The 17,724-nt window shown below is 49.8% G+C and overlaps 2 pseudogenes; both read left to right on the forward strand.

Moving 5' to 3' along the window:
* The first annotated feature begins 3,972 nt into the window (after window positions 1-3,972).
* On the forward strand, window positions 3,973-4,440 carry LOC102435726 (annotated as a pseudogene).
* A 5,245-nt stretch (window positions 4,441-9,685) lies between these two features.
* On the forward strand, window positions 9,686-10,153 carry LOC102436043 (annotated as a pseudogene).
* Window positions 10,154-17,724: the final 7,571 nt, after the last annotated feature.

A 17,724-nucleotide genomic window follows, 5' to 3' on the forward strand; every position in this document is an offset into this window, starting at 1 on the left:
CACACGGAATGAGTCCTGAGCTTGGATTTGACCCAAGTAGGGTGCCCTGGGCATGCCTGCTCCGCCCTTGTGAAAAACTGCTTCTCCCTTCCAGGAAACACCAGCAGAAGCCCAGATCAGGACTCACTGGGCACATCTGGGTGTCCTGTGCACTTATCTCATGGCCCCATATGCATGTGTTTGGTGTGATGTTGCACTGCAGACAAATTCCATGATACTTCGTGGAGGCAGCCTGGGTCTGTGCTGTCTGTTTCCAGGACAGCTCAGCTACAGGCGACAGCACTCACTACAGTGCCTCCTCTCCTCACTCCAGAGTCTGTTCAGTGGCGCTGTCTACTCTACGTGGCTCAGAGTTCTCCAGAGTCAGAGCCTGGCACACACAATGGGTGCTCAGGGGTGTCTGTGGGGTGAGTGACTGACAGGAGAAGGATGGGGGGCCTAGAGGAAGAGCTCCACATGGCAGCAGTGGGTTGGCCACAGCTGCCCTTCCTCACACCGCCAAGAAACACCAACGCATTCCAAAGACATCTAAGGAGCCATGATTGTTCCTGAGGGTGGGGAGCCCTTTCTGCCCTGGCCTCTGGGGTAGCCGCCTCCCATGGTGCTGCCTGCTGCCCCCTCCAGCCCCGCCTGGCCACCAGGAGCTGCCCCTCCCCCGCCTGACTCCTCCCTGGTCTAAGAAGACCTGTATCCCAAAGTCCTCAGGTCCTTCCCAACTGTTTCTGCCCCAAAACCCGCTTTCCCGCGAGGCGGGGGCCTGGGCCAGTGTGCGGGCGGAGCTGCCCATGGTTGGGGCTGGGGGAGTTTCTTTTCCGAGTGGACTTGACCTTACTCCTGAGTTCAAAGTAGCGTGTGTTTTTCTTTTGAATTTTTTCCCAGTTCGCAAAGGGCAATGAGAAGTGGAGGCACCCAGACCTCCCCTCCGCCCACCCCTCTTCACACCCACCCCCCTGAAAGGGGCCTCTGCATAGTCCCCTGCCCCTGTCTCTCCAGCACACACCTTACGGGGGATGAGAGACAGTGAGGCGGTCCAGGGGCCCAGGAGAGGAGCACGGGTGGGCTTCTTTGGACAGAAGGGCAGCTGAAAGCAGAGGAGGGGCCTGGCAGCGGGCTCCATGCTCTGCGACCCAGGAAGGCAGGAATGTGATGGAGATGCCTGCTCTGAGAAGCGCCTGGAAACAATTCACCAGCATCTGCCCAGAAATAAAGTCACTGATGAGGTGCCTGCCCCGTTCCAGGGTCTGTGGGGGTGCCACCCTCGCGGGTGCGGGGGGGAGAGAAGAGGGGTTTCTGGGAACCCACCCAACTCCTGGAAAGCCGTTCCTGCACTTGAGACTAGAATGGTGACCCGGTGAGAGGTGATGGAGGTGAAGGCTCACCAATTTCTACCCGCAGGAGATACGCATACCCGCTGGGCCCCAGGATCAGGTCACCCCACATCCCTCTCAGAGGAAGGGAAAGGGCCTGCTCAGCACCAGGCCCGCTGGGGCTGTCGTTCTGGAGACTGGGCTGTAACCTGGGGCCCGGCTGGTGCTCCCAGAGGTCTGTGCGGGCCTGGCTGGGGTGGGGGGTGGTCCTTCTGTCCCAACTCCTTGGGGCCTGGCCAGGGTCTCTGTAGTTCCTCCGCCTCTGCACACCCTCCCGTATCCGGCCCTTGGCCTGGAACAGGGGCAAGGCCAGGCCCCACCCCACCAGACAGGCGAGTGGTGAGATCAGCCTGGGCCGCCCTCACCCGGTCCCTGAATCCATCTGAGTCCCACTGCTGGACCCCCCTCACCCTCCAGGTCCAGCCACTTCCGAGGGCTCAGAACTCACAGCTACTGATGGCTCTCATGGGTGACGGTGACCCCACAGCGTGACTGAGGAGGAGAGATGGCAGCAAGCTCCCGCCAAGCAGAATCCTACTCGTTTGCAACCGGGTCTCCATCGCCTGCAGACCAGGCTGGGCTTTTTGATTTATTTATTTATGTTAAATATATTTTATTGATTTTTTTACAGAGAGGAAGGGAGAGGGACAGAGAACTAGAGACATCGTGAGAGAGAAACATCGATCAACTGCCTCCTGCACACCTTCTCCCAAGGTGCATGTGCCCGCAACTAAGGTACCTGCCCTTGACCAGAATCGAACCTGGGACACTTCAGGCCTCAGGCTGATGCTCTGTCCACTGAGCCCAGCAGGTTAGGGCGGGCTTTTCTATTTTTTAAAAAATTAATTATTTTCTATTTAAATTACTACTAGGGACAGAAAGAGAGGGGGCGGGGTGGGGCGGGAGAGAAACATTGAACCTATTGAGCTTGAACCCAAAATCAGGGCATGTGCCCAAACAGGGAACCGAACCCGTGACCCTCCGTGACCCCTCGGCACCCAGGCACGCACTGGTATCACTGAGCCACACCTGCCAGGGTCCGGTCTGCGTGTCTCAGTCCTTCAAACACTTCAGATGCGTGCGAAGCAGCTCATAGGCCTACAGGCCCCATGTGGCCGCAGGAGTTTTTCTCCTGGAAACCATGTCCCAGCGGATTATGAAAAATGGATCAACCCTGGTCTCTAACCAATCACAGGGAGGGGCGGGAACAGGAAGTGATGCCTGGAGCGGGAATATAAACAGGCGGGATTTAGTGCCTGGCACAGAGTTCCCCAGTCGGGACTGCCAGGCGGTATGTAGGGCGAGGGCGTCCGAGGCCTGGGGTTTGGAAGTGAGTGATTACCGATGCATGGATGGAGGGATGGATAGATGAGTGGGTGGGTGGATGAATGGTTCGGCGGAAAAATGCACAGATGGATGCACGGAGGTTGGTCTCAGAAGCCCTGGGTGTGTGCCCTGTGCATCTTTTCTGAGATCCTGTGGAAACCAGGTGTACCCCTGGCCCCCCTTCACACACAGGGCATGGTTTCTATTTTAAACAAGCGCATTTCAGACTAGGCCAATGTTGGCGTTTTGACCAGATTAATTTTTAATTTGGGAAGTGTGATGGGGGTGCATCTTAGGAGGCGTTGCAGTGCCTCCTCTATCCACCCCACCCACCCCCGCTAACCCAGGCCCGGTCAAGACGACTATCAGTCCGTTCTTGGTGCCTAGGAGTGTGTTTGTTCATTCACTTTGTTCTGTAGATTCCACATCGAAGGGAAATCTTGGGATAACTTGTCTGTCTGACGGGCCTCTCTCACTCAGCATACTGAATCCCATGCAATTCCAGGTTGTAAATATGTTTTCTGTATTTTCCTATAGAATCATGACCAAATAGTGCTTGTAATTTACCAATGGAATTACTCTATCTTATATTTCTTAATTGATGATTTTTGAGAGAGAGAGAGAGAGAGAGAGAGATTTCTTGTTGCACTTAGCATTGCATTTATTGATTGACTTTTGTCTGTGCCCTGACCGGGCACGGAACCTGCAAACTTGACCTAGGAGAAAGACACACTAACCAACTGAGTTGTCTTGAGGAGAAGCAACAAACGCTGGTGTTATTGTTGAAATAGATTTTGGAGCTCAGCCGGTGTGGCTCAGTTGTTGAGTGTCAACCAATGAATCAACAGATCACTAGATTGTTTCCTGGTCAGGCCCATGCCCAGCTTTCAGGCTCAGTCCCCATTGGAGGGCCAGCAGGTGTCAACTAATTGATCTTTCTTTCTTTCTTTCTTTCTTTCATCTTTCTTTCTTTCTTTCTCTCTCTCTCTCTGTCTCTCTCTCCCCCCCCCTCCTCTTCATTCGTCTCTCTCTAAAATCAGTAAAATGAAATATTCTTAAAAGAAAAATACTATGGATTAACTTCCAGGTTATTCAATATGGGACAAGTGAGGCGTGTTTATTATTGGGTGGATCAGCAGGTGAATCCCATCTCATTCTCTCTTCTCTTTTCCCCAGAACTGTGAACCTGTTACTGAGTCCTTACCTTCCGTCGATCTCCATCAGGAGCTGACTTCAGGCCGGGTTTGTTCCAGTCCCATTGGAGACGTTCCCAGAGAATATGGCTACAGACCAGGCATTTTACGCTGGTCATGGGCACCCGGAACCAGCCAGCACCCCTCCACAAGGCTCCATGGCCAATAGCACTACAGTGGTAAAGATACAAGGCACACCTGTGTCTGGAGGGCGTCTCAGCCCTGAAAACAACCAGGTGTTGACCAAGAAGAAATTACAAGACTTAGTAAGAAAAGTGGACCCTAATGAGCAATTGGATGAAGATGCACAGGAGTTGCTGCTGCAGACTGCTGATGATTTTATCGAGAGTGTAGTGACAGCAGCCTGCCAGCTTGCTCGGCATCGCAAGTCCAGCACCCTGGAGGTGAAGGACGTCCAGCTGCACCTAGAGAGGCAGTGGAACATGTTGATCCCAGGATGGGGCTCTGAACAAATCCAACCCTACAAAAAAGCTTGCACCACAGAGGCTCACAAACAGAGGATGGCATTGATCTGGAAAACAACCAAGAAATAACACATGGAAAGATCAGGGAATGGGCAACATTGTATTTGGAGATTCTTGAGCTGAGACCTCAGCCATCTCATCTTTGAATTTTTCTTTAATGCTTTACAGAGAAGCATATATTTTTTTATTAACTGTGCAGCAATATCTATAATGACTGAGAGGATCTGCCAAAAGAATAAAGCCTACTGCCCTCCCCCCAAAGGAAAAAAAAAAAAAACTTGACCTGGCAGGGAGAGCTTTCCCTTTCTTTTTTTTTCAAAGTACAGACAGATTAAAAGCATTGATTTTGCATCTAAGTGTAGTTTTGCCTGAATTTCTAACATTTGGATTTTTACTTTGGTTTATTTTTAAATGTCTAACCAAGCTGATTCCCTGACCACCCCACCCCCTTCCAGATAAAAACTTCTTAACTGTGAATTTATTTTGGGAAATTTTATATTTTTGTATTGATTTTATACAGAGAGAGAGGAAGAAGGATTGAGAGTTAGAAGCATCGATGAGAGAGAAACATCGACCAGCTGCCTCCCGCAATCCCCGTACTGTGAATATGCCCGCAACAGTGGTAGGTTTATGCCCTTCACCGGAATGGAAGCTGGGACCCTTCAGTCCACAGGCGGACTATGTATCCACCGAGCAAAACCGGTTTGGGCATGGACATTTTAAATATTTCGTTTGTGTTGATTGATTGGTCTAAAACTTCCCCCAAAATGGCAGGGGATCAGCTTTCCTGCTCCTGAATAACCACTTCCCAGTCAGACTGGAATGAAAGATGTGGGTGCTTCTGAGATGCTTGTCCTGGCACCTGCAGGGGAGAGCTACGGGTCTGGGGTCACTGAGCCCAATGGACTGAATGAAGGTCCTGGGTCCCATTCCAGTCAAGGTCATGTACTGGCTGGGGGCAGGATCCTTGACCCTGATCCTGAGCTTGGGGGAGGCAACCAATCAATGTGTCTCTTTCAATAGATGTTTCTCTCTGTCTCTTTGCCTCCTTTCCACTCTCTCTAAAACATCAATGGAAAAATATATCCTCCAGTGAGCTTTAGCACCAATAAGAACAACAACAACAAAAAAGTTAAAATAAAATAAAATGAAAATGAAAAGGAAAAAAAAATGTCTAAGAGCCAGGACAGAGCTTCCCTTGTAAGATCTCCACTGTCAACACCACTGTCCAGGACAGGTGACCGAGGTGGGAACTAACCATCACACCTGCTCATAGAAAAGGAACAGGCCTGGGGCTGGGGGGGGGGGACTGTCCCGAGGTCACACACGGAATGAGTCCTGAGCTTGGATTTGACCCAAGTAGGGTGCCCTGGGCATGCCTGCTCCGCCCTTGTGAAAAACTGCTTCTCCCTTCCAGGAAACACCAGCAGAAGCCCAGATCAGGACTCACTGGGCACATCTGGGTGTCCTGTGCACTTATCTCATGGCCCCATATGCATGTGTTTGGTGTGATGTTGCACTGCAGACAAATTCCATGATACTTCGTGGAGGCAGCCTGGGGTCTGTGCTGTCTGTTTCCAGGACAGCTCAGCTACAGGCGACAGCACTCACTACAGTGCCTCCTCTCCTCACTCCAGAGTCTGTTCAATGGCGCTGTCTACTCTACGTGGCTCAGAGTTCTCCAGAGTCAGAGCCTGGCACACACACTGGGTGCTCAGGGGTGTCTGTGGGGTGAGTGACTGACAGGAGAAGGATGGGGGCCTAGAGGAAGAGCTCCACATGGCAGCAGTGGGCTGGCCACAGCTGCCCTTCCTCACACCGCCAAGAAACACCAACGCATTCCAAAGACATCTAAGGAGCCATGATTGTTCCTGAGGGTGGGGAGCCCTTTCTGCCCTGGCCTCTGGGGTAGCCGCCTCCCATGGTGCTGCCTGCTGCCTGCTCCAGCCCAGCCTGGCCACCAGGAACTGCCCCTCCCCCGCTTGGCTCCTCCCTGGTCTAAGATGAGCTGTACCCGAATGTCCTCCGGTCCTTTCCAGCCGTTTCTGCCCCAAACCCAGCTTTCCCAAGAGGCGGGGGTCAGGGCCAGTGCATGGGCGGAGCTGCCTGTGGTTGGGCCTGGGGGAGTTTCTGTTCCGAGTGGACTTGACCTTATTCCTGAGTTCAAAGTAGCGTGTGTTTTTCTTTTGAATTTTTTCCCAGTTCGCAAAGGGCAATGAGAAGTGGAGGCACCCAGACCTCCCTTCCGCCCACCCCTCCTCACTCCCGCCCCCCTGAAAGGGGCCTCTGCATAGTCCCCTGCCCCTGTCTCTCCAGCACACACCTTACGGGGGATGGGAGGCAGCGAGGCGGTCCAGGGGCCCAGGAGAGGAGCACCGGTGGTCTCCTTGGACAGAGGGGCAGCTGAAAGCAGAGGAGGGGCCTGGCAGCGGGCTCCGTGTTCTCCGACCCAGGAAGGGAGGAGCGTGACAGAGATGCTTGTTCTGAGAAGAGCCAGGAAACAATTCACCAGCATCTGCCCAGAAATAAAGTCACTGATGAGGTGCCTGCCCCGTTCTGGGTTCTTTGGGGCCGCCACCCTCGCGGGTGCGGGTGGGAGGAGAGGGGTTTCTGGGAACCCACCCAGCTCCTGCACAGCCGTTCCTGCCCTTGAGTCTAGAACGGGGACCCGGTGAGAGGCGATGGAGGTGAAGGCTCCCCCATTTCCACCCGTGGGAGATACGCATACCCGCTGGGCCCCAGGATCAGGTCACCCCACGTCCCTCTGAGGCAGGGAAAGGGCCTGCTCAGCACCAGGCCCGCTGGGGCTGTCGTTCTGGAGACTGGGCTGTAACCGGGGGCCCGGCTGGTGCTCCCAGAGGTCTGTGCGGGCCTGGCTGGGGTGGGGGGTGGTCCTTCTGTCCCAGCTCCTTGGGGTCTGGCCAGGGGCTCTGTAGTTCCTCCGCCTCTGCACCCCCTCCCGTATCCGGCCCTTGGCCTGGAACAGGGGCAAGGCCAGGCCCCACCCCACCTGACGGGCGAGTGGTGGGAGCAGCCTGGGCCGCCCTCGCCTGGTCCCTGAATCCATCTCAGTCCCACTGCTGGACCCCCTCACCCTCCAGGTCCAGCCACTTCCGAGGGCTCAGAACTCACGGCTTCCCATGGCTCTCACGGGTGACGGTCACCCCACAGCGTGACTGAGGAGGAGAGATGGCAGCGAGCTCCCGCCAAGCAGAATCCTACAGGACTGCGAACGGGTATCCATCGCCTGCAGAACAGGCTAGTCTTTTTGATTTATTTATTTATGTTGAATATATTTTATTGATTTTTTACAGAGAGGAAGGGAGAGGGACAGAGAACTAGAGACATCGTGAGAGAGAAACATCGATCAACTGCCTCCTGCACACCTTCTCCCAAGGTACATGTGCCCGCAACTAAGGTACCTGCCCTTGACCAGAATCGAACCTGGGACACTTCAGGCCTCAGGCTGATGCTCTGTCCACTGAGCCCAGCAGGTTAGGGCGGGCTTTTCTATTTTTTAAAAAATTAATTATTTTCTATTTAAATTACTACTAGGGACAGAAAGAGAGGGGGCGGGGTGGGGCGGGAGAGAAACATTGAACCTATTGAGCTTGAACCCAAAATCAGGGCATGTGCCCAAACAGGGAACCGAACCCGTGACCCTCCGTGACCCCTCGGCACCCAGGCACGCACTGGTATCCCTGAGCCACACCTGCCAGGGTCCGGTCTGCGTGTCTCAGTCCTTCAAACACTTCAGATGCGTGCGAAGCAGCTCATAGGCCAACAGGCCCCATTTGGCCGCAGGAGTTTTTCTCCTGGAAACCATGTCCCAGCGGATTATGAAAAATGGATCAACCCTGGTCTCTAACCAATCACAGGGCGGGGCGGGAACAGGAAGTGATGCCTGGAGCAGGTATATAAACAGGCGGGTTTCAGCGCCTGGCACAGAGTTCCCCAGTCTGGATTGCCAGGCGGTATGTAGGGCGAGGGCGTCCGAGGCCTGGGATTTGGAAGTGAGTGATTACCGATGCATGGATGGAGGGATGGATAGATGAGTGGGTGGGTGGATGAATGGTTCGGCGGAAAAATGCACAGATGGATGCACGGAGGTTGGTCTCAGAAGTCCTGGGTGTGTGCCCTGTGCATCTTTTCTGAGATTCTGTGGAAACCAGGGGTACCCCTGGCCCCCCTTCACACACAGGGCATGGTTTCTATTTTAAACAAGCGCATTTCAGACTAGGCCAATGTTGGCGTTTTGACCAGATTAATTTTTAATTTGGGAAGTGTGATGGGGGTGCATGTTAGGAGGCGTTGTAGTGCCTCCTCTATCCGCTCCCCCACCCCTGCTCCCCAGGCCCGGTCACGACGACTATCAGTCTGTTCTTGGTGCCTAGGAGTGTGTTTGGTCATTTACTTTGTTCTGTAAATTCCACATCGAAGGGAAATCTTGGGATAACTTGTCTGACGGGCCTCTCTCACTCAGCATACTGAATCCCATGCAATTCCAGGTTGTAAATATTTGTTTTCTGTATTTTCCTATAGAATCATGACCAAATAGTGCTTGTAATTTACCAATGGAATTACTCTATCTTATATTTCTTAATTGATGATTTGAGAGAGAGAGAGAGAGAGAGAGAGAGAGAGAGATTTCTTGTTGCACTTAGCATTGCATTTATTGGTTGACTTTTGTCTGTGCCCTGACTGGGCACGGAACCTGCAAACTTGACCTAGGAGAAAGACACACTAACCAACTGAGTTGTCTTGAGGAGAAGCAACAAACGCTGGTGTTATTGTTGAAATAGATTTTGGAGCTCGGCCGGTGTGGCTCAGTTGTTGAGTGTCAACCAATGAACCAACAGATCACTGGATTGTTTTCTGGTCAGGCACATGCCCAGCTTTCAGGCTCAGTCCCCATTGGAGGGCCAGCAGGTGTCAACTAATTGATCTTTCTTTCTTTCTTTCTTTCTCTCTCTCTGTCTCTCTCTGTCTCTCTCTGTCTTTCTCTGTCTCTCTCAGTCTCTCTCTGTCTCTCTCCCCCCCCTCTCTCCTCTTCATTTGTCTCTTTCTAAAATCAATAAAATGAAATATTCTTAAAAGAAAAATACTATGGGTTAACTTCCATGTTATTCAATATGGGACAAGTGAGGCGTGTTTATTATTGGGTGGATCAGCAGGTGACTCTCATCTCATTCTCTCTTCTCTTCTCCCCAGAACTGTGAACCTGTTACTGAGTCCTTACCTTCCGTCGATCTCCATCAGGAGCTGACTTCAGGCCGGGTTTGTTCCAGTCCCATTGGAGACGTTCCCAGAGAATATGGCTACAGACCAGGCATTTTACGCTGGTCATGGGCACCTGGAACCAGCCAGCACCCCTCCACAAGGCTCCATGGCCAATAGCACTACAGTGGTAAAGATACAAGGCACACCTGTGTCTGGAGGGCGTCTCAGCCCTGAAAACAACCAGGTGTTGACCAAGAAGAAATTACAAGACTTAGTAAGAAAAGTGGACCCTAATGAGCAATTGGATGAAGATGCACAGGAGTTGCTGCTGCAGACTGCTGATGATTTTATCGAGAGTGTAGTGACAGCAGCCTGCCAGCTTGCTCGGCATCGCAAGTCCAGCACCCTGGAGGTGAAGGACGTCCAGCTGCACCTAGAGAGGCAGTGGAACATGTTGATCCCAGGATGGGGCTCTGAACAAATCCAACCCTACAAAAAAGCTTGCACCACAGAGGCTCACAAACAGAGGATGGCATTGATCTGGAAAACAACCAAGAAATAACACATGGAAAGATCAGGGAATGGGCAACATTGTATTTGGAGATACTTGAGCTGAGACCTCAGCCATCTCATCTTTGGATTTTTCTTTAATGCTTTACAGAGAAGCATATATTTTTTATTAACTGTGCAGCAATATCTATAATGACTGAGAGGATCTGCCAAAAGAATAAAGCCTACTGCCCTCCCCCCAAAGGAAAAAAAAAAAAACTTGACCTGGCAGGGAGAGCTTTCCCTTTCTTTTTTTTTTTTTTTCAAAGTACAGACAAACATTTTAAAAGCATTGATTTTGCATCTAAGTGTAGTTTTGCCTGAATTTCTAACATTTGGATTTTTACTTTGGTTTATTTTTAAATGTCTAACCAAGCTGATTCCCTGACCACCCCACCCCCCTTCCAAATGAAATCTTCTTAACTGTGCTTTTATTTCTGGAAATTTTATATTTTTGTATTGATTTTATACAGAGAGAGAGGGAGAGGGATTGAGAGTTAGAAGCATCGATGTGAGAGGAACATCGACCAGCTGCCTCCCGCAAACCCCCTACTGTGGATGTGCCCACAACAGAGGTAGGTTTATGCCCTTTTCCGGAATCGAACCTGGGACCCTTCAGTCCACCGAGCAAAACCGGTTTGGGCATGGACATTTTAAACCTGACTTAGTTCAGGTTTTTGGCCAAGTATTCCTTTCCCCCTAACTATCTATAGTAAGCAGAATAATGCCCCACCCTCAAAGGTCCACGTCCTTATCCCAATACCTATATCGATGATCACACTGGTATTGATGGTACATTTTTCACAGTCTATGCCATTAGGAACATCCTGAAGAAATTTATCTGGATTATTTCAGTTAATCCACACAGTAGGTCAGAAGAACTGAGGTTAAGCCAGTGGGTGATTTGGGATATTTGGTAATGTCCAAAGCCTTTTTATTAAAATGGTCACAACTAGGGGAGCCAGTCTACTGGTGTCTCATGGGTAAAAGTCAGAGATACTATGAAACTGCTTACATTGCCCTGGCTGGTTTGGCTCAATGGATAGAGCATTGACCTGCAGACTGAAGGGTCCAAGGTTGGATTCTGGCCAAAGGCACATGCCTGAGTTGTGGGCTCGATCCTCAGTGGGGGGCCTGCAGGAGGCAGCCGATCAATGATTCTCTCTCGTCATTGATGTTTCTATCTTTCTCTCTCCCTTCCTCTCTAAAATCAATAAAATATATTTTTAAAAAGTAACTGCTTACAAGTCACAGGACAGCAAACAATTGATGGCTCCAGATGTCAATGAGGCTGATGTTCAACCCAGAAACCCTCATGTAAACTGCAGCCAAGAGATTGTAAAAAGTCACCAGTCCTTAGAGATGACTGTATTTCCTTTATTTTCAGCCCCAGGATGGTCAGCAAGCACTAGAGTTATGGGCAGGTCTTAGAAATACAGGAAATAACAAAATGAAAGAAGTTGAAGGGATTAACCAAAGACACTACAGCAGTGGTCGGCAAACTGTGGCTTTCGAGTCACATGGGGCTCTTTGGCCGCTTGAATGTGGCTCTTCCACAAAAAACCACGTATGAATGCGCACGTACAGTGTGATTGAAACTTTGTGGCCCATGAGCAGAAGTTGGTATTTTGTGGAAGAGCCACACTCAAGGGGCCAAAGAGCCGCATGTGGCTCACGAGCCGCCATTTGCTGACCACTGCCCTATAGGCATCACCCATAGACAGACAACAGTGTGGTGATGGCCAGAGGGAAGAGGGGGGTCCAAGGTTGGGTAGGGGGGCACAGGGAGGAAATGGGGACCTCTGTAATTGTATCAACACTAACAATAAAAGGAACAAATTTTAAGACTCACCTAGGAGTTGATTGCTCATTAGACCTCTTTTCAAAGATGTTTTGAATACTCAGCTTAAGTTTCTGTAGATGCTGGCAGTACCCCAGACAGTAGGATGAAACCATCAGATCCTGGTGGTCTCTAACATAAATATTCGCTTCTGAAAAGGAGTCCAAGATCCATTTCATATATTCTTCCTCCTGGTTCTCAAAGAGACCATGTAACAAAGGTGTGTGGTGCCCAATGGCTTTCAAATTATCACCAAAACACCTCGTTTCCGTGAGGAGGTACTGGCTGACATAGTCTGTCAGGAGATGGCAGCCGAGAGCCGTCTCGAAAGTTTTCCTCCTCTTCTTGTTAAGAAGACCGAACATGGAAGCAATGATGGGACTGAAATCATCCTATCGTTCCCACTTCCCTTTACACCTCCCCCAGGCCGAAGGGATCCCGTGCTCGGCCAGCGGCAGCATGAACGCGACGGCTGCACAGAACTCCTGGACTTTTGAGTGTATGAACCTGTAATGGCCTTTCAGGTGGCTGCTGGGCCAGAGAATCTCCAGGGTCTGCAACGTGGAGACATCCGCCTGGGTGAACCCCACGCTCCTGAGGTCCTCCTCGGTGAAGTGCAACGTGTTATGGAGCAACCCTTCCAGCGCCAGGGAGCAGAGACTTTGCAGGGGGACGATGGGCTGCTGGTGGGCAGCCTGGGCAGTCAGCGTGTCCGCCAGAAAATTAGTGTAGATGTCGGTGAGCGTTTGGCACGAGCGTTTCAAATCAGCCCCCTGGTTCATTTGCCGCTGCAGGGCGACACAAGTGACCCAGCAGAGGATGGGGGCTTGGCACAGGTGCAAGAAGAGCTCATTCCTCTGTACCAGCTGGAAGGCCGCCTCGGCCCTCTGACCATCCTTAAAGAATAAGGTGAAATACTTGTGCCTCTTTTCATGGGAGAACGACAGGGCCATGAGCATGTCTGTCTTCTTCATGATCGTCCAGGTGACAGGCTGGCCTTGGGGCCTGGACGTGATGAGGAAGCGACAGCCCGGGGCCAGCTTCCTGGTCAGCAAACTGGCCACGAGGATGGGCATGGACACCTGCTGCCTGCTGTCAGTGCACAGAGCCTGCGGGCCTATGTGGAACGAGAGTTCCACATCGTCCAAGTCCTCAAGGATAAACAGGATCTTCTGGGGCTCGGAGAGGATGTCAGCGATGGGATCCTGGCCCTTGGGCCAGTCCTTGAAGATCAGCGGCACCAAGCTGCCAGAGGTCATCTGATTGATGTCGTGAGAAGAAAGGTGAATCACGTAAGAGAACATATCCGCCCAGATGTTGCCATTGGCCCACTCAAACAGCGCTCCTCTTAGAACCATCGTTTTTCCAGATGCTTCCTGTCCTATCAGAAACACATTCAGGGCCTTGACAGCCTCCGAACTCACATGACGAAAGACAAAATCAAATTTGTTGACAAGTTCTAGGATCATGTCCTGACAGAATATGTCATGAATACGGTTATGAAGGCATCTTTCCTCCTGGAGCTTTTTCTTGATGAGCATCTTGTGTGCTTCTTTGTTCCCTAAGTCAGTGAGTACCGGGCAGAGAAACGCAGAGCAGAGATGAAAGTTCAAGATACACACACACACATGACCACACAAAAACACCCATTTCACCCAGTATCTCTCCTTCCTAGCATTCATCACAAACACAATGACAAGATCTTCACTATCAGGAACAAATAAAGAAAAGTGGGACAGCCCACGCTGGTGTAGGGCTCAGTGGATAGAGCATCGGCCCGCAGATTGAAGGGTCCCAGGTTCAGTTCTGATCAAGAGCATGTGCCTCGGTTGCCAGCTCAATCCCTGGCCACCAACCAATCCATGTGTCTCTCTCACATCAATGTTTCTCTCTCTGTGTCTCCTCCTCCCTTCCACTCTCTAAAAATCAATAGAAAAATATCCTCGGGCGAGGATTAACAAATAAAAAAAGACAAAGAAAAAGAAGAAAATGTGAAGATTCAGATTCAGATTCCTTCAGGAAGGCAATGTTATGAAAAAGGAAAACAACCCAAAACATGTTTTCCTATGATTTCTCCAGAAGTATTCATGCCAGAAGATATGGAAGCAATTTCTATGATACTATAAGGAGTGACTGAAGAGCAGTATGTCCATGCAGATGTCCAACAGACACAGGAAAAGATGTTCAGTGTCACTTATCAGAGAAATGCACATCAAAACCACAAGATGCACATCAATATCACCTCATACCAGTCAGGATGGCTATCATCAATAAATCCACAAGCACACATTGGCGAGGATGTGGACAAATTGGAACCCTCAAGCAGTGTGGATGGGATGCTAATTAGTGCAGCTACTATGGAAAAAAAAAGTATTAATTGAACTACTTTATGACCCAGTCATCTCACATCTGGCCATTTGTCCAAAGAAATCCAAAACATAAATTGGAAACACTGCAATGAACATAGGGGTGGATAGTAGGTCCGAAGTGCTAAACCCAAACCCCGCACATAAAACGATTTTGCTTGAATTACAATCCACTCTTTCATTTGTGAGATTTTGTCCACAATTAAGTGTTGAAAGATGCAATGAACATTACCGATCTCCGATTTTACGTCTCACATCAGAAGGTGTGGTAAACCCGGGGACCACATTATAATGATAAAAAAAAATCAGCAACAATTTAGTAGGGGATGACCAATAACTTATTTGGGGCTAAGACCAGAGAGGATCTGAAATATTTCTTCCATAAGATGAATTGTAACTGTCTGGAGGGGATCAAGGGATGGTAGTCAACCTGAAGACATGTTTGGTCTAGACATGGTGACTCCTTGGCAGCCATGAGGCACCCAATGTTCCCTCTAAATATTTTGAGTCTTTCCAGATGGATGGAGAACATATAAGGAATGGGAAAAGATATGAGAAAAGACCCTGGCATTTAGAGGCAACTATGTTTGGCTTAGAGTCTCAGCTCTGGGGCACTTTGAACTAGATCCATGATCTTGGTAATTTCTCTTATCCTCTCATACACTCATTTCTTCCCACTGGAGTAAACAATTACATCCCCTAAAAGATGTTTGGTAATGACTGAGGCAGCCCATGAACATGATATGCTTAGCAGAGTACCTAGTATGTAAATTCTCCATAATCTTGGCACACAGCCCCACAGATTTCTTTGGCCAAATCTTACAGTTGTATCCCAAAGCATCATGCTTGCAATCTCCTCTAAGTACAGACAGCACTGTAAAGGGGGAGGGGGAGTTGTTTTTTTTAAATTTTAGAGGCAGAGTAAGGGAGCAGGAGAGAGATAGAAACATCAATGAGAGAGAAGCATCAACATCAATTGGCTGCTTCCTCTATGCCCCCTGCCGGGGATCAAGCCCACACCTGGGCATCTGCCATGGCCAGGAATTAAACTATTGACCTTGTGATGCAGGGGTTGATGCTCAACCACTGATCCACACCAGCCGGGCTACAGACAGCACTTTCTTTGGGTAGGTCTAACCCTTCAGTCAGCTCCCTTCATTAAGTCAGTCGGCATGAGGGAAGAAAATATGGGTAGAAGCAGAAAGTCATGAGGCGGGACAAGACCCACACCCAAGCCATCACTGGTCCTCTTTGGAGGGATGGAGACGTCACTCTATCAAAATGACCAGTCTTCCTAAACACTGCCCCTCCCTCCCCCACCCACGACTCACGGTTCCTCCTAGCATTGATCTTCTCACAGAGGTCTTTCCGAGGGATCTTCTGGAAGATGTTGTACATTAAATTCCAGAGGTGCTGGGCCTCGTAAAACGTTGTCAACTGGTTGGCCAGGTGTGGATTTTCTTCGCTTAGCTCGAGCCTGGGGATGGGTGGGAGTCCAATCTCCATGCATTCTTGTCCCAGCTGGTTCCTCAGACTGTGACATTCCTTTCTGCTGAGCTTCTCTAAATACCACAGCAGGTCGGAGTCAGAAGAATCGGATTCTGCCATCTTGTGTCTCTAGCAAGAATCTCAAGGATCAAAGAAGATGGGGTCTAGAAAACCAAGAGGGAATCAGAGAATCATTCCACAGGGGCACCCATTCTTTCGAAGTGGACACAGTAAAAAACAAAGACAAGACAAAAACAGCGCTTGTAGCCTAATAGGAGGTGCTTTTTGATAGTCTATTAAACAAGGAGGTCTCAAGGCTTTCTTTCTGGGGCAATGACCTCGGCAATTGACTTTGGTACACATCTGAGTTAGAGATAAAAGTGGGCCCTAGCTGGTTTGGCTCGAGTGGATAGAGCGTCAGTCTGTGGATTGAAGGGTCCCAGGTTCGATTCTGGTCAAGGGCACGTGCCTGAGTTGTGGGCTTGATCCCCAGGGGGGACGTGCAAGAGGCAGCCGATCAATGATTCTCTCTCATCGTTGATGTTTCTGTCTTTCTCTCTCCCTTCCTCTCTGCAATCAATAAAGATGTATTTTTTAAAAGATAAAAATGGGATATCAGCTGTGTTAAAAGGCAGCATTCTTATAGCCTCGGCTGGGTGGCTCAGTTGGTTGGAGCATGGTCCTGTACACCAAAAGGTGGTGGGTTTGATTCCTGGCCAAGGGCACCTCCCAGGCCCACAGTTTGGGTGCATGCAGGAGGCAACCAATAGATATGTCTCCTACATTAATGTCTCTCTCTTCCCTCCCCTGCTACCACTCCCTCCTCCCTCCCTTCCACTCTCTCTAAAAACCAATGGGGAAAAATATCCTCAGGTGAGGACTAAAAAACAACAACCTGTTCAAACAAACAAAGTGGAGACAAGACTCATGGATACACAGAACAGACTGACAGCTGTCAGAGAGGAGGGTGTTGGGGGCTAGGTGAAAGGTTGAAGGCATTGAACAAAGGGAAAAAGAACCAAGAGTCATGACACAGACAACAGTATGGTGACTGCCAGAGGGAAAGGGGAGGTGGGGGGGCAGGTAGCAGAGGGTAAAGGAGGATAAATGGCGATGGAAGGAGACTCGACTTGGGGTGGTGAACACACAATACAACCTACAGAGGATGTGTTGTAGAATTGTCCACCTGAAACCTGTACGATTTTATTAACCAACATCACCCCATAAACTCAATTAAAAAAGAAAAACAAGCAAATAAAAAGAATGTAAAATGGAGACCAGACTGGAGAATTCTGAGCAGATGAAGTCATTTAAGCCACACCAGCAAAAGCAAACCTGGCTCATTTCACAAACATGAGCATGAACTATTTCTCACAAATGCCTCCGATAACCCTGCAAGGAGCTTCAAGCCGGCTTCCTGAGGACGGCGGGAGGTCATTGCCTTTCACCAAAGCTCCTGCCTACCTGGAAACCCTGCTGTAAAAGGCAAGGATTGTGAAGGGTGAACAGTTTCCTAGTTCTCACTCCATGAGCCCCCGAACGTCATTGCCTCCAAGCCTAGCCTCAGGGGTGGATTTGAAAGCTCCCAGTTTGTGAAATGTTCCCGTAGGCCGCATAAACACTGACTGAATGCTCTTACTAACCTGGTGGTTTAAATTGGGCTGTTTTGGGATTATTAATTTTTTTGAGAGGCCCAATGCCCAGAAATACCAGACCTGTTAAGCTAGAAACTTTAGAAGTTGGACTCAGACAACATTGTGGTTCTTTTGTGTGTGTTTTTATTACAATTGACACCCAATATTATATTAGTTTCCGGTGTAAAGCATGGTGAGTAGACATTTATATAACTTACAAAGTCATCCCTGAGTAGGTCTACTACCCACCATCCAT

The sequence above is a fragment of the Myotis lucifugus genome, unplaced genomic scaffold, assembly GCF_000147115.1.
Source record: "Myotis lucifugus unplaced genomic scaffold, Myoluc2.0 scaffold_2245, whole genome shotgun sequence".
NCBI classification, from domain to species: Eukaryota; Metazoa; Chordata; class Mammalia; order Chiroptera; family Vespertilionidae; genus Myotis; species Myotis lucifugus.